Genomic DNA, 21,827 nt, shown 5'->3' with positions numbered 1-21,827 from the left:
GAAGGAGTCTGAGACTCCTACCTCCAATTAACCACCAGAAACCTGGAAATAGAGTGAAAGTGCTTGAGGCCCTTAGCTCAAGCCCTGTGGCCAACAAAGAGTGGAAGAAAGAAGGAGGAAGAGGAGGAGGAGAGGGGGAGGGGGAGGGAAAGGGGTGGGAGGAGAACCAGGGATGTCTATGAGCAGGTGAAGAACTGATCATGCCTCACAGCAGCATATCCGGGCTGAAGGCGCCTCGCCTTTGCCCTGGCAGTGCAACGGAGGCTGCACCAGTCTTGTTGGAATCAGCCGGTCCCTGTGTAAATCCTGATCCTTCTCTGCACACCTCACCCCTGCCCCATGGGGGCTTCTTCTCAGTCCTAGGGTGGCAGCAGTCACACCTAAGGCAGGGCCAGTAGGCGGGGTTGTCTGCTTTCCCAGGAGTTTGCAGGCCCCGTTTCTCACTGCTTTGCAAAGGCCAGGGGCAGGTGGGGAGCAGACCAGCCAGTGCCCCCGGCCAGACCGCTGGGGTGGCTGGCGCCAGCTCCGTGGAGCTGGGCCCCGCGCTGTGGTCGGGGTCTGGACAGGCCGGGTTGGTGGCACTGCGCAGTGACAGCTGGGAAGGTTTAATTGCTCCTCTGTGGCTCCCCAGCACCTCCCTCCCGAGCCAGCAATCTGCATTTCAATGTGAGAAGAGCCGGGAGTCGGCTACTGCTCAAAGGGGTTACAATGATTAATCATTTAAAAAGCAAGATCTTAATTACAGGCCGCAATTTTTGCTATTTAAGGAGTCCATTAGTTGCCAGAAAGAAGAAGAAAAAATGATCACCAGTTATTCTGCTCCGAAGTGGAGTGGAGTGGAGTGGGGGAAGAGAGAGAGGGGAGGGAATCAGCTGCTCCCCCCCACCTCCCCCCCCAGAGACCCAGCCAGAACCCAGCCCTGCTCCCTCCCAGGGCAGGAAGTAGAGATCTGGGGTTCAGAAAAGCTGTACTGGAAGTCCACCTGTGGGGCCCCCAAGAGGCCACTTCCAGTGGGCGTGTTGGCCAGGGTCGGCCCCGCCCCCTCCCCTGACCCCTGACTCCGCCCTGCACTGGATGTGGGGTTAATTGCCAGGCCCTCCCCTCTGACCCCTCTGTGGGTTTTAGTGTTGTCTGATCTCTCAGCCCCTGGGGTACACAAAGGGGATGGATGGGGGGGGACAGCGTGTCGGGCTCCTTTAGTGGATGAATGGGCAGATCCTCAGGAGGCTAAGAGGGGAGAAGATCAAGTCCTCGGGTGACCTCAGAGGCCTCCCCCACAAGGGATTTTGTCACATCGGCCTCTGAGATGGGCACCTGTGGGCCCAGCCCAGGGTCCCTGTGCCCTGGCTCCGCTGCAGGACCTTACTGTCAGAAGACCGTCTCCCCAAGAACGGGGACCCAGCACCCAATCCACCACCAGACTGCCAGCGTCCCAGCCCAGATTTTTATGTGCCTGAGGCTACAAGTGCCATGAAAACCAGTCAACGCCTTGGCACAGCGGCTCACTTTCTGGGATCTCAGTTACGTGGAAGGTAGAGATACTTGGGTCATGGTTTGAGGCCAACTTTGGACAAAACCACAAGAAAAAAAAAAATCACGAAAGCAAGAAAAAGACTGAGGGGGGAGGGTTCAAGTCGGAACAAGCTCTACTGGCTGCTGCCAGGATTTCCCGGCATCTGTGCTTTGAAGAGGCAGCCATGCCACCATAACCACCCGACTCTAGCCCCTCACTCTCTCCTCACGCCTTCCTTAGACCAGGAAATGAAAAGCAGTGTGAGGGAAATAACTTTACTGCTCATCGCGGTTTCTAAACGAGCGCGAGGGATCTCAGGTACCCAGACTGAAGGCAGACTCCGGCCGCTCACAGCCTATCATCCTAGCTACTCAGGAGGCTGAGACCCACGGTTCCAGATCAAAGCCAGCCCTGGCAGGAAAGTCTGAGAGACTCATGTCCAATGAGCCGCCAGGAAACCAGAGGTGGCGCCGTGACACAAGTGGTAGAGCAGCAGTAGACACAAGTAGCAGTGAAACTGACCATGCTCAGACCCTGAGTCAAGCCTCAGCATAGGGCGGACAGGGACAGACGGACGGACGCGTGCGCACGCGCGCACACACACACATTGGAGGACAGGAGGGACAGGCCAGCATCTGTGGATGAGGACCACCTCTACAGGGCGCTGGTCCCTGCGCTGCCCATCCTGGTCACCTGCCAATATCCAGGTCATGGAAAAAGCTGTCATCCTGGGGAGGCCTGGGAGATTTCCAGGTGTGGGTCAGAGGCTGGGCCGGCATTCAAGCAAGGTGATGGGAGCAGGGGGGAAGGGCGCCCGCGGGGGACGGAGGCGCCCCCACAGGCTGAGCCCTGGAGATCGGGAGGAAGCTTCCATCAACACCACCTGAAGGACACTGGGGTTCAGGTTGGGGTGCAGGACGGAGTTGACTCTCCCTAATGTTCTGGGCTCCTGGGAACCCCTGGATTCTAGGATGGGACCCAGGCCTAGACACCCTGCCTCCTGGGCCTGGAGGGATTCGCTGGCCACAGGGAGCCATTGCTTACACTCTGCGCACTTCTGGTACCTCAAAGAGGCTTGGAGTCCTCACCACGCTGTTCACCCTCCACTACTCTTCCTGCATTCCTCCCTCCTTTCAGACTGGTCAGAACACAGTCAAAGACTGGACCGTAGTAGGTCTCCCTCCCTCCCCTCCCTCCCTCCTCCCTCTCCCCCTCCCTCTCCCCCTCCCTGCCCCCTTCTCCCGGTACTAGGGACTAGGAACTTGCCTTGTGCTTTGCCCTTAGCTTTTTCCACTCAAGACTGGGGCTCTACCACTTGAGCCACCCCTCCACTTCCGGCTTTTTGTAGTTAATTGTAAATAAGAAGCTGGTGGAGCGGGGCCAGGGGATCACACCTGTAACCCTAGCTGCTCAGGGATCCCGGTGAGCTTCTTTTGTTCAAGGCTAGCGCTCTACCGCAGCTCCACTTCTGGGCTTTTCTTTCTATGTGACACGGAGGAACTGAACCCAGGGCTTCATGCATGCTAGGCAGGCCCTCCACCACTCAGCCCCATGTGACTTTTATCTCCAATGAACCACCGGAAAACTAGAAGTGCAGCTGTGGGTCCAAGTGGTAGAGTGTTAGTCTTGGGCAAAAAGAGCTCAGGGACAGCACTCAGGCCCCGAGTTCAAGCCCCACAACCACCACCACCACCACTAAAAAAAGAAGAATCTCACGGACTTTTCTGCTCAGGTTAGCATCAAACCTCCATCCTCGGATCTCAGCCTCCCAAGTAGCTAGGATAACAGAGGTGAGCCCAGCACCCAGCTAGGGTGGTCTTGAGCTCCACTTTGCAGTGGGGAGCCCTGCTGTCTGTGATGGAGGATGGAGGACTGGTGGGGAGGGTTGGGTATGGAGGGGGGAATGGAATGTCCTCTTGCCTTTGTTTCTCTGGCCACTGCCAGCTGAGCCCTGCTTTCCAGCTGCTCTGGGCGACCTGCGAGCTGCCCATTCCCCAAATCCCCTGCGCCCGCTCCAGGCCGCCCCCCAGTATTGAGCCGGGAACCCTTCGCTGTGAGTCCTGGAGGAGCAGCGAATGGCTGAGCAGGGGTGGGGTGGGGGCTGGGGGCTGGATGACTAGATCTTGGGCTCTGAAGTGGGGGGGGGCGGGTCTGGGTCTCCAGCTGCTTTAGAAGGGTGGGAGCCTGGGAGCCCCTCTCTCCGCCAGGCCACAGGCAAGGGTGGGAAGTCAGGGTCAGAGCAGGCTTTGTGCCCTGTACAATTGCTGCCGCTCTTCTGGATAAAGGGGCGAACAAAGGGGCCTTCGGAAGTGGCCACGCGGCTGGGCACCGGGGCGGCCCGGGAAGCCCGGGCTTCCCCACCACCGCCCACCCAACGCCAGAGGCCAGCTGGGCCCCAGCCACTGCCAGCCCAGCAGCTGAAAGCCGAGGGTCCACCCTCCCCTGTGCAAGGGACAGAGGGGGATCAGTACAGCCCTCACCAGGGACAGAGGGGTGTGTGTGTGTGTGTGTGTGTGTGTGTGTGTGTGTGTGTGAAGCTAGTTGGTCTCATTCCCCAGAACAAAGATGCTTGGTGAGTGACAGGCAGGCTTAGAAAAGCCCTGGAGCCTGGTGGAGGATAACCCCACTTCCTCCCCTCCTCTCCCACCAATGAACCCCTCTTTGCAAACCAGCATGTACCAGCTGGGACCTTGGGGCCCACTGCCATCAGGTCTGGTGAGACCCTCACCCTGGGAGGCGCCCCCAAATGTGTGCCAGCTCCGGAGAGTCCATGGACGGAGCTGGTGGGTGGGTGAAGGGCCCAGGTAGCCCTTAGGGCCAGCTTTCCTGGCTCGAGGGAGGCAGAGCTCTGGGCAAAACTCCCTCCACTGGGGGTTCAGGACCCGCCCGGCCTTCCTGCCTGTCCTTCAGTCTCCAGCCAGGAGTGGGGCTCCCCCACCCGGCTCTGGATGTGCACGTGCATGCATGTGTGTGTGTGCGTGCGTGCGTGTGTGTGTGCGTGCGTGTGCGCACACCCTGAGCTCCAGCCAGGCTGTCCTCACCTCCTCCCCAGCCTCCCACAGGCAGCATGTGTCACCCAGGCCCAAGGCACACCTGCCACTCCTTCCCCAAGAGCTGGGTCCTGGTGGGGGCTGTGGGCCACCCTGAGAGTGAGAAGTGAGCAAGGCCTTCACTGGTCCTGCTGAGATTGGACAATGCCCCCCTCTCTAGACAGCTTGGCAGGGCTGCCAGCCTGGGACAGCTGATGGCCCCTGGAGCCACACACTGGAGTCTGTGTCCAGCCAGCCCGTGTCAGCTCCCACCCCCACCCAAGAAAAGGAGCCTTTCTTCCCCGTTTGCCAAAGCCCCCCCAAAGAGCAGCAGTGGTAACAGGGGCTGAGCCTTGGCCAGGAAGTGAGGGCTTCCTGGCCCCCCCATCCAGCCCTGCCTCCTCTTGGAATCCTCAGATCTGGAAGGGAAGCTCGGCCCTGGGAGCTTTTGTGAGGCCTGCTCCTCCCCACCTCCCACTCAGCCTGCAGGGACGGGGCGGGAGGGTGTTCAGGGCCCCACTGCCCCTCTCTGCTTCATCCCAGGCTTGGAATGGACAAGGCCCACCATGTGGGCCTGGGAAGGGTCTCCCAAGGGAGGTGTTGGGGGTGAGGAAAGGGGGATGGGGAGATTCCAGCTGGCATCCTGGCCCACATGGAGGGAGGATGGAGAGGCGGGAGGGGCCCAGGAGCCCAGCGGAGGGCCACTTGCTGTCAGCACTCAGGTTCCAGCTGTGTGGAAAGTTGAGGGCAAGGGGCTGTCGCACCTGTTCACTTCTATATTTATTTGTTTATTTGCATATCAATTTGTTTTTGTGTCCTTTCTGGGGCTTGAAGCTCAAGGGCCTGGATTTTGCCTCCTAGCTTTCATCTTTTTGCTCAACACTAGCTACTACACTGAGCCACGGCTCCACTTCTGGCTTTTGTGGTCGTTGAATGGAGATCTGAGTCTCATCACTTTTCTGCCCAGGCAGGCTTTGAACTATGATCCCCAAATCTCAGCTTCTTGAGCAGTGAGGACGACAGGCGTGAGCCCAGCTCTCGGGTAATCACTGTTGACCTGGCATGGATGTGTAGTCCTCACTCCATCAGAAAGCGCGCACGCGCGCGGCCTGAGCTCATTCACTGAACCTCATCCTGGGATGAGGACGGCTTCATCGCATCCCGGCGTAGGCCTGCGGCCACCCTGCAATGGGGTTGGGTCTCTGCTGGGGACTTGAGGTGGTTGGGAGGTGAGAATGGAGGTGAGAATGGCGGTGGGCAGGGCTGGGACCTCAGGTGGGGTGGTCAGGAGGAAGCAGAAGATGGTCAGAAGTCCCCCGGCCAGCAAGTCCACCTCGTTCCCGAGGCCCACCACCAGGTGTCGCCGTGGCACAGCGCGGCCCCGCGGCCCTGAGGGCGCCATGTCTGCACCTCCCAGACATGGCCTGGGAGAAGCGTGGGTTGGGGCACAGGCGTGCCCGGCCTGGAGGATGAACGGGATTCTGCAGGGGTGGGGTCATAAGACAGTGGAGAAGCAAGGCTTTCTGAGCCAGCCAAAGAACCTGGACATTCTCTAGGAGCCCTGGGGGCCACACAGGCCAGGCGTGGTCATGCATGGCTGTGATCCCTGTGTCACTGAGGCTGAAACAGGAGGCTAGCGAGTTCAAGGGCAGTCTGGACTTTGGGACCAGCAGGAGCCCACATGGAAACAGGAGGGGAGAGGGAGGGGAGGCAGGGAGAGGAGGTCTTGGTTGAGTCCTCCGAGCATTTGCTAAGGCTCCCGAATCCACTCCCATACCAGGCCTGTGGGCTGGCTGTCCCCGGCCACAGTCTCCTTCCTTACACCAGCACCCCAGCCCCAGGACCCCCACGAGCCCCAGGAAGACGGTGGAGGCCGTGGAGGTCGGCCCTGCCCACTCTCTAGCTCCTCTGCCGCTCCGAGGTAGGAAGAGAGACTCGGAGAGAGACACACCTGTTCACCTGTTGCCTTGAGGCTCAGAGGTCCTAAACCAGGAATCTTTCTCTGTCTCCGTCGCGGGAACTGTCTAGAACCAGATTGGCAATGTGGTGAAGGGAGGAAGCGAAGCAACCCGAATATCCCCTCCTTCCACAGATCTTACGTGAAAAATGACTGGCCTTGTTAAAACCCAACCTTAATGAGACTCTTTTCCAGCCTAATTGTCGCCATGGCAATGACCCCTAGTGGCCATCTTTAATTAACTTGGAATCAGTCGCCAAATGAGCTCCTCTAATAAACTGCTCACCAGCCCAGTCACGCAGCCCCTCTCCTGTCCTCCGCGCTCCACCCTCCAGCCCCAGGGATGGGCCAGAAACCCACAGCCCTGGTTGCCTCTCTGCCTGCGGATGTGCCTGGCACAGCCTGGGGCGGGGTTCAGCCCTGTGGCAGTACTAATATTTATGTCAAGTGCTTGTGTGTGTGTGTGCTCATGTGTGTGTGCCAGTCTTGGGCATGAGTTCAGGGCTATTGTCCTTAGCTTTTGTCCTCAAGGGTGATGGCACTACCACTTGAGCCATAGCTCCATAATCCAGCTTTTTGCTGATGGAGATAATTTTCATGATTTTCCTGCCCTGGCTGCCTTCAAACTTCCACCCTCAAATCTCAGCCTCCGGAGTAGCCAGGGCTCCAGTGAGAGTCACCAGAGCACAGCAGTGCTAACAACTTCACACACCTGGGATCCGAGTCTTCACCGCAGTCCGGGCAGAGTGGTGCTAGTGTCCTCTTCTCCCACGAGGGAAACTGAGGCAGCACAGGCAGGCCAAGCCAGCAAGTAGTGGCGTTGGCTTTTAGTCCCAGGACTCTGGTTCCAGAGTGGGCATCCTATGACCTTGCCAGAGATGGAGAAGAGATTCATGGTGTCACCTCAGCCCTCAGGGCACCATGAAGACCTGGGCTTGTCTCCCACAGCTGCTCCTCCCCAGCTGCTCCTCCCCAGCTGTGTGACCATGGGCCACTTCCTTTGCCAGACCTGGGGACATGGGCCTGTAATCTCAGCATGCCAGGCAGGTGCGGAAGCAGGAAGATGTTCAGACAAGTTCAAGGCCAGCCTGAGCTACATAGCAAGACCCTGTCTCACCAAACAGAACCTGACTCATCCTGTAGCCAATTGCCAATCCCCTAGCCAGGCTCGGCGGCTCCGTCCTCAAAATATATCAGAAGAGACCAACAGTTCCCTCCCAGCCAAGCCTCAGTCCCGACAGGTGATTCGAGGGTGGAGGGTGAGAATGTCTCTGGGCTGCAGCAAGAACTTGAACATTGTATTCGGAAGGACCCAGGAGACCCCAGCAGGACTTCAGGTACGGCTGGATTGGCCTCCTGAAGACAGGTGCCGATAGGGCATGCCTGACACCCTAGCTCTGGTGGAAGAGAGGACAACGGGAGGGGAGGGGAGGGAAGGGAAAGCAAAGAATGCTTTGGCTGCTGAGTGCAGAGTGGGCTGCAGGCAGGACAGGGAGTGGCGGGCTGAAAAGCGACTGGTACGATGGAGGCCAGGTGAGGCTGGCTTGGCCGCCTTTCCTTTCTGTCCCCAGGCAGGCGTCTGGTCGGGCTCTGCCCTGGTTCCCACCGTGCCACTCTTAGTTCAGCACTGCAGCATGGACAGCGCTCCCCAGGCCTCTGAGCCAGGCAGGCCTGGGGGTTCAGCCGGCAGCACCCCACATAGACCAGCGGCTTGGGGGAGGAGCCTGCCCTGGCACTGGAGATGAGCACTGTGACAGCCTCACGAATGACGTGAGCGCCAGTGTGTGTGCGGGGTGGGGGGGGGGGTGGCCCAGCGGCCAAGCCACCAAGAGTTTCCCGCACCCCAGACACTGGAGTTGATTTTCCTGACTCTGGAGAAGAAGAAAGCCGAGCCAGGCCCTAGTGACCCAAGGCTCCTGTCATCCTAACTACTGAGGAGGGTGAGATGGGAGGATCACAGCGTGAAGCCGGCCCTGGCACGCAAGGCTGGGACTCTCAGCTCCAGACAACTAGGCAAGAGCTGGAAGTGGAGCTGTGAAAGTACAAACTAAAACAAACAAAAAACTCCCCAAGAACCAGCGCACGCGCGCGCGCACACACACACACACACACACACACACACACACACACACACACATACACACACACACAGAGTTTATTGGAGTTAAAAATCTCATGGACTTCCCTGCTCAGGCTGGCTCTGAACCATGATCCTCACCTCTCAGCCCCTTGAATAGCTAGGATTATAAGCACGAACCACCAGAGCCCTGCTGGTCCCAGAATGTTTTAAACCCAGGACACACTTGGGTTTTGTTTTTGTTTTTGTTTTTTGCTTTTTTTTGGCCAGTCCTGGGCTGGAGCTCAGGGCCTGAGCACTGTCCTTGCACTTTCTCAAGGCTAGAGCTCTACCACTTGAGCCACGGCATCACTTCTGGCTTTTTTCTATGTATGTGATACCAAGGAATTGAACCCGGGTCTTCGTGCATGCTAGGCAAGCACTCTACCACTAGGCCACACTCCCAGTCCCCGCACTTGGTTTTTAATTAGCTTGTAGGGATGGACTGTTAGAAACCCTGGTAGCTAAAAATATCTGTGAAAACAACCACTGCACGCGCACCCACACAGTGCACGCACATGCTCGTGTGTTCATACCAGGGCTCCAAAATTAGCTCTTCTCTCCCTGCCCACTGGCCACTGCAGGACAGATTAGAAAACCTGGTGCGGATGGAACCAGAATCCGGAATGTCGCTGTGGTGGCCACTTCCCACCTGGGGTTGGGGCTTGCAATGGGTGCAGGCTGGAAAGGGGGTGTGCTTGCACTTCTAATCTGGGGTGAAGGGGCCTCCCATGTGCTCAGGTTTCCAAGCAGGAGTCTCCCCAGGGACAGCGTTGTGAACTGCCCAGCACACAGCAGCTGGGTGTCTGCTTCTGCCCAGTGCTGGGTACAGAGCTGTTTTTTTGTGTGGGGGGAAAGTCTTCCCCCAGCATGGATTATTACCTCAGTATGGGGCCCATTCTCTGCTCGGATTTCAGCTCCCTCCAGGACCTGAGCCCAAGCCATGCTTCAGAGAAGGGCCCTTGCAGGCTGGGCCCTAGTGGAGTTCAAATGCCAATACCACTAAAATAATAATAATAATAATGATGATGATGATGATGATGATGATGGTGATGATGGTGGTGGTGATGATGGTGGTGGTGGTGGAGGGAGGGAAAGAAGTGGAAAGGACAATTGTTCCCTGGCTGGGCTCCCCCTACTGGTCAGTTGAGGCAATGACCTGAACCTGCACCTGCTCAGAGTACCTGGGTTTTCTTTTGTTTTTGCTGTGCTGGGAGTTGAACCAAGAACCTTGCTCAGGCTAGGCAAGTGCTGTGCAAGTGCACTCCATCCCTGAAGGAAGCTTACGTTGTGAGCCTGAGAGACTGCCACGCGCCTTTTTCCTGAGTCCTGGGAAGAGAGAGAGAAAGAGAGAGAGAGAGGGGGGGGGGGATGTCTACCTACCTACCTCCCTCCCTCCCATCTTTGGAGCCCAGATCCAGCAGGAAATGTAGAGAAAGAAAGCTGTCTCCTTGCCCAGAGAGGTGAGATCCAGCTGAGGCCCAGAGGAGGATCAGGCCCCTTGGGCAGAGGTGCACAGCGCGTAGCTGGTTTGAGAGTGAGCCAGGGTGGCCTGAAGTTCCCTGCTTCCCTGGTGCTGTGATTACAGGCATAGACGGCAGAGTCTGGCTCATCGTGACATGCTAGGAATGGAAGCTCACGCACACGGGCGGAGCACGCTAACACAGCCACGTTCTCTGGTCATGGGGCGCACGGATCCTTGCCCAGCCAGGGCTGTGTGCCCAGGAAGTGAAATGAAATGTTGGTTTCCTCGTAGTCTCCTATGTTGTCATGAATCATTGGAAGCCAGAGGGTGTGTGTGTGTGTGTGTGTGTGTGTGTGTGTGTGTGTGTGTGGTGTGTGTGTGCACACACATGCATGAATGGTGAATTTCCAAGGAAATCCCTGCATGAATGGCTGTGTGGTACGTCCACTTCTAACTCGTGACCCGGAGACTGTGTTTCCATGTATAATCCAGTCCCACGCCTAGTCTGCCCACTCCACGAACAGATTTGGGTCCTCTGACCCGGAAGGCTGAGGCCGGTGGGTCCAGCAGCTGGCTAAGCACCTGGAGGAGATGGCACAGGGTGACATGTTTGGCCAGCAACCTTGACCAGCTTCTGTCTGGTGCCCACTGCCAAGGAACCGTGAATTCTTCAGCCATGGCTGGATGGCTGGACACAGAGTACCTTTCCTGAGGAGACCCTTTAACTCTCAGCCCCTTCTCCAGCCAGGGAGCTGAGAGTTGGGGGACATTCAACGGGGGAGTTTTTGTTCCGCTTCGTGAAAGGCCACAATGGCTGGGAATACCATTCTAATTACGGGGAGGCCAAGCTTATATGGGCGACACAAAGGGCTGTGGTCTCATGGTTCCTTCCATCCGTCAAATAAGGCCGTCTAATGACGGAGTGAGAGCTGTGAATGCCTAAAACAAACTCAAAAAGGAGGGAAAATAAAGCCGCCAGGGGCTTAAAATATATTAAATTACCCTGATTAAGAGTCGTGGCTTTGTAGGCACTGGCTGGAGAGGCTGGGAACCCCACTATTCACGGGGGGTGGGGGAGAGGGGTCAGCAGATAGGAGGGGAGTGTCACAGAGCCCTGGCTCATTCTCATGCTAACACCAGAGACACACTGCAGGCTTAGTGAGCTGGAAAATAGAAATGAATTTGCCGTAATCCTTCTCCTCCCTCTGTAACCCAGAAGCTTGGCCTAATTGCAGCCCTTGGATCCCGCTGGGCTTTGGGGCCCAGCCACACCAGAGGTCGCACACTCTGGTCTCTTACCCTTCTTTTCTGAAGAGCTCAGCACTCATCTGAAGGGGTAGTGGGGGGGCAGTTTCGGAGAGGGGAGGGCCAGGGCACTTGGGAGTGCACAGACCCCTTTGAAGGCGCCAGCTGCCCTTTTGTACGTGGGCACACGCACCATGGACAGAAATGCCCTCAGTCCTCACCAGTGTCTGCAGAGCCCGCCGAGAGGCTGGAAAAGCGGTCCCGTCTCTGGGCCGGTTTTGTTTTGCTGTTCAAGGGAATGCGGGCCAGGTCCTGGTGGCTGCTGCTGTCACCCTAGCTAGCCGGGAGGCTGAGATCGGAGGATCACAGTTCAAAGCCAGCCAGGCAGGAAGGTCCTGGAAGCTCTTAACTCTCACGAGCCACGAAGGCCAAAAGTGAACGGGGCTGCGGCTCAAGTAGTGGAGTGCCAGCCTTGAGAAAAAAACAAAAACAAAGCGCAGGGACCGTGTCCAGTGTTCAAACCCCAGGACCAGCACAAGAAAGAAACGCGCAAAACGTGTGAGCTAAATGTTGTAGAAAACTTACAGCTCAGAAATGCTGTCTCAGGCGTTCTTCCTTCTGCACACGCACGCACACACACACGCACACGCACGCACACACACGCACACACACACACGCACACGCACGCACACACGCACACGCACGCACACACACACACGCACACACACACGCACAGACACACACGCACACACACGCACACACGCATACGCACACACACAGACACGCACACACACACGCACGCACACACGCACGCACACACGCACGCACACACGCACACACACGCACACACGCACACACACATAAACGCACGCACACGCACACACGCACACACGCACACGCACACACATAAACGCATGCACACGCACACACGCACACACACATAAACGCACGCACACACACGCACACACACGCACGCACATAAACGCACGCACACGCACACACGCACACACACACACACACGCACAGACAGACACACATACACACGCACACGCACACACGCACACGCACACGCACACACGCACACGCACACACACAGACGCGCACGCACACACGCACGCACACACGCACACACACACATAAACGCACGCACACGCACACGCGCACACGCACGCACACACGCACACACACACATAAACGCACGCACACGCACACACGCACACACACACACACACGCACAGACACACATACACACGCACACGCACACACGCACACGCACACACACAGACACGCACGCACACACGCACGCACACACGCACACACACACATAAACGCACGCACACACACAGCCACGCACACACACAGACACACGCACGCGCACACACGCGCACACACACACGCACGCACACACAGCCACGCACGCGCACACACACAGCCACACACACACGCACACGCACACACACGCACACACGCGTAACACTGATTTCCTTCCACGTCACATGGAGATCACTCTGTCCCTCCACGCTGGACAGGCAGCTCCGGTGGCTCTGGTCGTGAGATTTGGGGACCTGGCCCCTCGCCTGGCACCCCGCATCGCCCTCTGCCGGTGGCCTGGCGCCAAGGCGGGCCAAGCAAGGCCCCAGCAGGAAGAAAGAAGGAACCGTCAACGTCAGGGGGGGGGGGCAGGACACGTCCCATCCACCCCTCAGAGAGGTGGCTGCGGGTGGCACTCGGGGGCATAGAGGGCACGAGGCCACGGGGCGGGAAGCAGTCCATGCTAGGCAGCAGGCTGGGTGCCAGCTAACCTGCATGGTCGGCCTCTGCTTCCCTCACCCCTAGACAGGGCGAGGACCCCGAGCCCCCAGAAGATGGGCTTGGGGTCAGCGGGGTTGGCAGCTGTCCGCTGCCATTTCCATCCTGGCAGGGCTGAGTGGGAGAGTGGGGGCAGTCTGCGCTGGGGAAAGGGGTGCCCGTCGGGGCTTCCAGAGGGGCAGGGGTGGGGGCGGGGCAGGTTGTTTCAAGGATGTCAGGGGCTTCTTTTCCTCAGGCGAGTTGGGACACTGAGCCCAGACGCCTGTCCTCTGTCCCCAGCAGACCAGGACCAGGGGTGGGGGAGCAGCGTCCTCCTCCCTCCCCCGCGGGTGGAGAGCCAGGCCCTCGCAGGGTCGACACTCCACTCTCCATCCTGCGAGCTGGCGGCTCCCTTCCCAGGTGTGTGTGTGCTGAGTTCTCACTGCCTGGTTCTCTGGGCCTCCCAGCTCGGAGCCAGGGACTCGGAGGCCTCACGTCTACACCAGACTACTCCACGAGAAAGGAGAGGGAGAGGCTGGGTGAGGTCTGAGATGGGAATGGGGGTGAGATGGGAAGTTGGGACTGAGGGGGTAAGGGAGGGTGGCTTCTGTGTCTTGGAGGTGCCAGCCCCATCCCCTGCTCCCCACCTCACTGCCCCAGTGCTGGGCTCCCACTCTATTCCACTCCTTCCTGGACCTGCAACCCCCTGACTGCACCCTGAGCATGGCCTGGTGGGGGGAAGAATGAAAATGGGGTGCCCAGGGACTAAGGGGTGGCTTTTTATGACTCCTACATGCTCCAGCCAAACCTTAGTGCAGCTTCCTCCTCCCTGGGTCCCCCAAGCCTTCCTCCAGTAACCCTAAATCTACACCCATACCCACGCAGTTAAGCCAGGCACAGGGCGGGGGGGGGAGGGGCAGATCGCCATTTGAATCCAGCCAGTGCAGGAAAGTCTGCAAGATTCTTAGTCCCAATTCACCGCCAGAAGGCAGAAGTGCTGTGTCTCCAGTGGTAGAGGTCCATGAGCAAATGAGCTAAGAGACAGAGTTTAAGACCCAGAATCCCCTCCCCTCAAACACATTCAATATAAGCACCCAGAAGGCACAATTTCGAATTCCAGCATGTTCTCCCAATAAAACAAGCAAACTTTCCTTCACCTTGGGGATGGGGTGGGTTGAGAAGGGGCTGCATAACCCCCCTCCCAGATCCCAGCCCTTCCACTCCCGTCTCAGGGGACGGAAATGAACCCATGCATCAAAATAAAAGGAGCCAGGGGAGCTAGAGCGGTCCCACCAGCCCCTGGGCAAAGATGGTTGCACCATCTTCTGGTTCAGAGCCGTCGTCATTGTTAAACCCGTCTGTAGAACCGGCATTCGCCATTTCCTGCTCTGCCCTCCTGCAAGTTGTCTGCCCCACCAATCACCTCACACGCATAACTGAACAAAGCAAGAGCTTGTGGTGGTTTTTCTAGAGTGTTCCAGCAATGGACTGCCGCGCCTGGGAGGAAGCTGACCCTGTTTCCCTTCGGTGGGGGGCTCCAGGACCGGAAGCCCCAGTGGGACGCTAGGTGGTGTTGGTTCCAAGTTCATGGCTCCCCACCCCAGCCTGCCTGCCTGTGCCCACCAGGAGAGAGAACCAGATGCTGCTCTGGTCTTCCCTACACCGGGTGGGTCGGGCACCCCCTCCCAGGCCAGGATCCCAACGCCAGAGCCCAGAGCTGGCGTGCAAAGGCCACCCCGCACCTGAGATGGGCGTGTGCAGTGTGAGGATCACTCCGAGGGGTGGCAATTTTCTGAACGTGTCTGTTTGAAGCCCGCCAGGCCCAGGCCAGGAATAACACCAGGGCTGAGCAGCCGGGCTCCTAGCTTCCGTGTGAGAAGCCCAGAACGAAATCTCTAGAGCTCGGGGACGACAAAGGCTTTTTCCCCCCCTCGACACGTAGCACACACGTTCATTTTGCTGCCTGGCCCGTGTGTGTGTGTGTGTGTGCACAGGGGTACAGAAAGATAGTGGTAGCCTGGTGGATTACACCACAGAGAAGAGTCCTGGAGACGGGAGACCCTGACACAGACAGCACCCACGTTGGTTGGCGTGGAAAAGGCACGGAACCGCGTTCTCAGGATGCACACACACTTACAGGGGCTCACGGTGGGGCTTTGGTGAGCAGCTGCTTCGTGGCTCTGACACCCTCCACGGCTGCGTCCCCAGCCAGCCCTGCACCCTGAAGTCTGGCGCCTGCCCCAGCAGCTCTTCGGCCCAGCCGGGTTGCGGGAAGGACGCTCACCGCTGTGTGGTGTGCACAGGCGAGTCCCCAGAGCCTCCCACTCCCCCGGGCGAGACGTGCAGAGCCACCCCGAAGGGGCGCACGCTCACCGCGGCCACGTTTCCCCCAGGGTCTGAGTCTCAGCTTGAGCCAGGGCGGCGAGGACCCTGGACGAGGCCCGGCGGAGGCCGGCGCGGGTGTGGACCCCAAAGCCTGCCAACATAGGAAAAGCGGTTTACCCTCGTGCGAGGGGCCGAGTGTGTGCGTGTGCACGCGCGGGTGTTGTGTGAGTGTCAGTGCGCGCGCGGGTGCATGCGCGCGCGTGGTGTGTGCGCGCGTGGTGAGTGTGCGTGCGCGGGTGCGTGTGCGCGCGTGGTGAGTGTGTGCGCACGCGGGTGTTGTGTCTGTGCGCGCGCGGGTGCGTGTGCGCGCGTGGTGTGTGCACGCGCGGGTGCGCGCCGTGGAGACTCGAGGGGGACTCTGCCTCCAGAGCGCGCGGCGGCGTGGAGGACGCACCCGCGTGGGGAAGCTTCCGCTGCACAATGGCGCTTCTGGGCTGTGTTTGATCAGGACCAGGCACCCGGAGCCGAGCCGCGAGCAGAACCGCCGCGGGGCAGGTGCGGCGGGCCCCGGGCGGGGCGCGGGGGGGGGGGCGCGGGGCGGGGCCAGGGCGGCGCGGGGCGCGGGCACCTTTGTTCCTCGGCCTCTGCAGGGGGCTCCCCGGGATCCCCACTCCCCTAGGTACCCGGAACCCCCTGCCGCCCTCTCCTGGGGGCCCAGCGGGCGCGGCCCGGCCGGCGTGCGCGTGCGCGGGGGCGAGCGAGCGGCCGCCCCGGCGAAGTCGCCGGCTCGGCGGCGGAGCGGGCGGAGCGGGCGGAGCGCGCGGGGCCGCCGCCGCCGCGGAGCCGGCCTGGGAACGGCGCGGGCCGCGCTCGGCTCTGCCGGCCCCGCCGCCCAGGCGCCACCTCTGGCGGAGCGCGCAGCCTCCGGCTTTCAGGTTTTGTTTCCACTCCAAGGGGAGGACGCTGGGGTCTGGCTCCCTCCGCGGCGTCCCGGCGCCGAGGTCGTGGGACCCCGCCCCGCGCTCGCCCTCCGCGGCTCCCGGGCCCCGGCGCGGCGGCCGCTGGCCGGGCGGCCGAGAGGGAGGCCCGGGAAGGGGCCCCGCGCCCGCGCGTCTGGAGCGGTGCCGGGGACCCCCGCGGCTCCCCCGCCCCGGCCGCGCCGCGCGCCTCCCCTTCGTCTTTTTGTGGGTGGTAAGGGTGCAACTTAAAATCGGTTAAAAAACCATCCACCTCCTGCCGTCGAAAGAGAAACAAGCGTTCCAGACAGAAGTTGGGGACCCCGCCTCTATGTTTAAAGGGAGAAAGTCCTCCAGAATCCTAAGAAAGCCCGCTGCTCTTCCATCCTCCCTTGAGAAGAGGAACCGGCTGATAACCAGGGGATAATCGGGGAGCTCGAGGTCCCACCGCAGACCAGAGGAGGGCAGAGGCCCATGGTCCAGCCGGGCTGGGCTGGGTGAAGAGAGACCCCAAGACTGGCAAGGCTTCCTTCCCACAGCCAGGGCCTCAGTGGAGAGTGTGGGGGTGAAAGTTTTCTCCGCGACAGGCTGTACCCCCGCCCCTGCGTCAAAGGGACCTGGGACAGGGGGTGCTCAGCTTGCTGGAGCCTGGGAGGGGTGCAGGGGCGCAGACGTGACCTGCTCAGCTGTGCGGCCAACCTCATACCAACAGCTTCAAAGCACGGAGGATGGATGCCCTCAACTGACTCCTGTGCATTAGAACACACGGTAAAAACAGGATTACGAAAGCGCCTCCATGCGCCATTCCCCTGCTCGGCTCTCTCACACATGCCTCTCGAGTGTGTTTTATTTGTTCCAGAAAGTCTTTCAGCCAAATGCCTGCACACCTGGCAGCAGCCCATCCACCCTTATTCCTCCAGAGAAATAAGGAACCGTGACGTTACTCCAGGTGCCCTCCGGCACGCCCTGTCACCCATGGTCAGTTAGATCTGGTGGCAGGCCGTGTTGGTTCAAGGATTTAAAAATATCATGACTCCAACACTGTCTATGGGTGGATGTTGTTGACGGAACCTCGTTCTCCACCAGGAGAGTCCAGACACACCTCACTAACCTGGCATCTCTACGCGGTGCACCCGGCCGTGATCGGAGGCTGTGTACTCACGCCAGATTCTAGCCAGGCTCCCATCCCGGCTTCCTCCCCGCTGCAGCCAGCCTGCTCGTGGGCTGGGGAGGAGGCCGCACCACGTATGGAGTCTGTGGCTCACTCCTTTATTTAATCCCAGCTACTCAGGAGGCTGAGATCTGAGGATTGTGGTTCCAAGCCAGCCCAGGCAAGAAAGTGGACATGTGGCTCAAGTGGTTGGAGGGCCAGCCTTGAGCAGAACAAGGGCCCAGGCACGCACGCTCGTTCCCTCCCCCCCCCCCCTCTCTCTCTCGCTCTCTCGCTCTCTCGCTCTCTCTTTTGGGTTTGGAATGACAGGATTGAGGGTTCTCAGGCTGGAGATTCCACTGTCACAGCTGCATTTTGTGCAAGAGACACTGCGATCTTCAGTAATGGTTCCCAAACCGGAAGAATCAAAAACAGGACCCCGGAAAAGCTGTCAGTGACATCATTTTCCTAGGTGGGTCCCGACAAGGCTTAGAGGGACTGGATGAGTCCTCTGAGCGTGAGAGGTATGCAGGCACAGGTGCCATGCCACAGCTGGACCTCCGATCTGGGCAGGATGCCCTGCAGGGGATCTGGGCGGTGTGCTGGCACCACAATGCCCAGCAGTCTGGGTGGGTAGTTAAGAAAGGTCTTCTGACCTTGACACGCCCCAGGGGCCATGCACCTCTGGATTCTCAGGATTAGATTCTGCTCCCGCTTTGATAATGACCTTGGGTAAAGTCCCCTGCCACCTTCAGCTCCCCAGTGTGCCAACCAGTGGGCCCCATAAAGGAGGGCCTCTGGTGTTTCCAAGCCAGGGCTGCAGAAATAACAACTCCACTCCTCACAAAACTACAGAGTTCCCAGGAAGTGGGACACACAGATTTCACTCCAGGGAAGTGCACATTTCTGAGATAAACACGTTGACCTCAGAACCGGCCCAGGCACAGAGCTGGGGCCACTTTATCTGTCCCTCAATGTCCTCATCACTAAAACGAGTGATGAGTGAATGTTCCCTCTCACGGCTCTGGTGAGGGTGGATGGAGCTATACATGAAAGCATCTAAAATTGGGCAGGGGCACAGGTTCCGTGCCTGCCGCTCACTCCTGCCCTGCCCTGCTGCTTTCCACCACAGAATGTTGCACCACTGCCAGGATTTTATTTTCCATTAGGCCCCAGCATTCCACCAGGAAGGAGACAAACAGACCTGCCTGCTGCTTGTCTCCAAGCCTCTCTGCTTCAGTCCGGACAGGCGGCCCAGGCCAGCCCCCGTGGGGCAGGTTTTATTTCTTTTCCTGTTCTCTGCTGCACCATCACACCTAAAACAATGCCTGACCCAGAATGAGCACTGAATAAATAAATATCAACTCAGAAAAAAAAACAAACAAAGCAGAAGCCTCCACGGATCTGATCTGCTTTACAGCAGTGTCCGATGTAATTCAGGAGATGGTCAGAAGCTAACGGGAAGAAAGGGAGCTAGGATAAGCCTCAGGTCTCTCCATTGCAGTCTCCTCTCTCAGACTGGCACATCCTTGGGATTATCTGCGAGGCCCTTTTGTCTCTCCTGCCCCCACCCCTGCAGAAGTGCTTGCAATCAGGGGAGTTTCCCAGAGGGAAACCCACATGACCTCCTGAAATTTGGGTTATCCGCCTGCCCGCAGACATTCACCCCACTGCCCCGCTTTCCTGGCTCCTCACGGCTTGATTCCGGCCCATAAAGACCTATTGGGGTCAGGCTTTTTTTTTCTTTCCGGAAGAGGAAGCTACATTTTTGGAATCTGTAAAGCAACGGCAGCATCACAGGGGACTGCCAGGAGCAATAACCACCATGCCAGCCGGTCAGTCCTGCAAACACTGTCAACCAGACCCAAAGAGATCACCTTTCACCCTCACCAGCCCGCGAGGTGAACCTGCAGTCCCATTTCACAGACTAGGAAATGGGGAATTGGCAAAAGTGACAGCGCTGGTGAGGGACAAAGCCAGAGAGAAGTGTGGTCTGGAGAAGGAAGTGTCCCGTAACCAAACTAGGAACAAAGCTAGAGGCATAAGCATCCACCAACCTGCCCAAGTTCAAAGCCCAACAGGACCTCTGCTTGGCCCAGAGGCTAAAAGGCAGGTCACCTAACCTCCTCACACCCTGGGGCTGTGGTGAGACTCTGAACTGAGGGGATTTCAAGACTTGGTAACTTATGCACATTATTATACCAGTATTTGCCAGATGTGCCTTCCTTAAAGACCTTCAGTTTACCCATCCATAAGTTGGATAAATCGGGTGAGATTCTGGAAGAGGATTCTGGAACTATCTCTGCAGACAGCGTTACAGGGGGGAGGGAGAAAGGAGGGAGAGGGGAAGGGAGAAGGGGGAGGAGAGGAAGGGGGGAGGGAGAAGATTTATCTAGGTTTCTCCCGAGCCCCAGCAGTGACAAATGATTAAATGATCGTTTCCTCAATGGCAAGACCCCCCACTTTGTGGGGAGGGGTGCCAGGTTCCAGGCAGTCCTGAGACGGCAAGGTTTTGGGGTCTTAGTCCCATGGGTAATGGAATTGCCTGGAGGCTGGGAGGGTCCTTTCTTTTAAAAATGTTTTAAAGCTGGCTGGGAACATCGCCTACTTGTAGCGTGCTGGCCTCGCATGCACAAAGCCCTGGGTTCGATTCCTCCGTCCCATATACACAGAAGGGAAAAAAAAAGCCAGAGGTGGCGCTGTGACTTCAGTGGCAGGGTGCTAGGCTTGGGCAAGAAGTGTCACGGACAGGCCCAGGCCCTGAGTTCAAGGCTCGCCAGGGCAAAGTGATAAGAGGAAGAAGGGGCTGTCAATTGCGTCGGAAGCGTCTCCTTTCCTGGAGACAGAGCGGGCCTCCCCTCCCGTCCCGGCCTGCGTCGAGCGCGGCCCTCGGCGCGTTTCCAATGTAGGTCGCCTCTGCTTTTCTCTTCCTTCCCTCAAGTCTGCTCCTCTACAATCCATTTCTCCCAACGGTGGGGCCGCGGCCCTCAGCTCAGATTTCGGCTCCACTTCTCCTCCACCCACTTGGTTGACATAGCCGAGGGTCGGCCACGCCGGGGCTTCCCGGGTGGGGACGGGAGGTGGGGCCGGCGCGGGCCGCGGGCCGCGCACGGAGCGTCCTGCAGGGTGCAGGCTGGGGCTGTGTCCCGGGCTCTCCGGCCCCACCGCTCGTCCAGGGCCGCAGGGGCTGCGCGTGGAGCGGCGTGGAGGGGGCCCGGGGGCGCCGCTGCCCGCCCGCGCCTCCCGCGCTCCGGCACCCAGGGCCGCGGCCCCTGCCCGGAGTGGGGCGGCGCACCCCGCCCTGGGCGCTTACCTCGCGCGGAAGTCCGTCCGACGGTGCGCGGTTGGCTGCGGAGACCGCGGCCTGAGGGTCCCGGGGGTCCTGGTGGGGGCCGCGCTTCTTCCCGGCCCCGACCCTCGGCGGCCCCGCGCGCCCGCGCCGGTGGGAGGAGGCGGCTGCGGCGGGGCGAGGAGGGGGACGGGGCGGGGCGGGGGTCTCCGTGGGGCCCCGACCTCGAGCGGTGATTCCCCGCCAGGGCGGCCTTGAACTTGAACTTGGACTTGACATTTGGCTGGAGAGTGATGGGAGGAGGCCCGTCGGGGCTGGGGGGGGTCCCCGCCTCGTCCCCGCGCGCCCCCGAGGCGTCGGGACGGCCCTGGGCCTCCCTCCCCCGCCCTGCGCCTCCCTCCCCCGGCCCCCACCCCGCCCCGGCCCGGCCCTGCGCCCTGGCCCGGCCCTGCGCCCCACCGGCCCTGCGCCCCGGCCCGGCCCTGTGCCCCGCCCAGGCCCCACCCCAGCCCGGCCCTGCGCCCTGGCCCGGCCCTGGGCCCCAGCGGCCCTGCGCCCCAGCCCCACCCCGGCCCTGCGCCCCACCCGCCCTGCGCCCCGCCCCGCCCCGGCCCCGCGCCCCAGCCCCACCCCGCCCCGCCCCGCCCCGGCCCTGCGCCCCACCGGCCCTGCACCCCGCCCAGGCCCCGCCCCGCCCCGGCCCCGCGCCCCGGCCCCGCGCCCCGGCCCGGCAGGGTGGATTCTCCGCACGTCCTGGTCCCCAGTCACCATTCAGCCCAAAGCTAATTGAACGTAAACGCAGGTGCCGATGAGGTCAGCGAGCTGGCTTTTCTCACACATTTTTCATGCAAATTCGAGAAACTAAACAAATTTGAATAAGAAGCTCTTTGTGCCGCGCGCCCCGGCTCCTGCTCTCGGGCGCGGCCGGGCGGGGCGCCGGGAGCTCCGGGGGTCTGGCGTCCCGGCGGAGCAACGCGGGCGCCCGGGCCGCAGC

Source organism: Megascapheus bottae, chromosome 30 (assembly GCF_031878675.1).
Source record: "Megascapheus bottae isolate mThoBot1 chromosome 30, mThoBot2.hap1, whole genome shotgun sequence".
Taxonomy (NCBI): Eukaryota; Metazoa; Chordata; class Mammalia; order Rodentia; family Geomyidae; genus Megascapheus; species Megascapheus bottae.
This window is presented reverse-complemented; position numbering follows the sequence as displayed.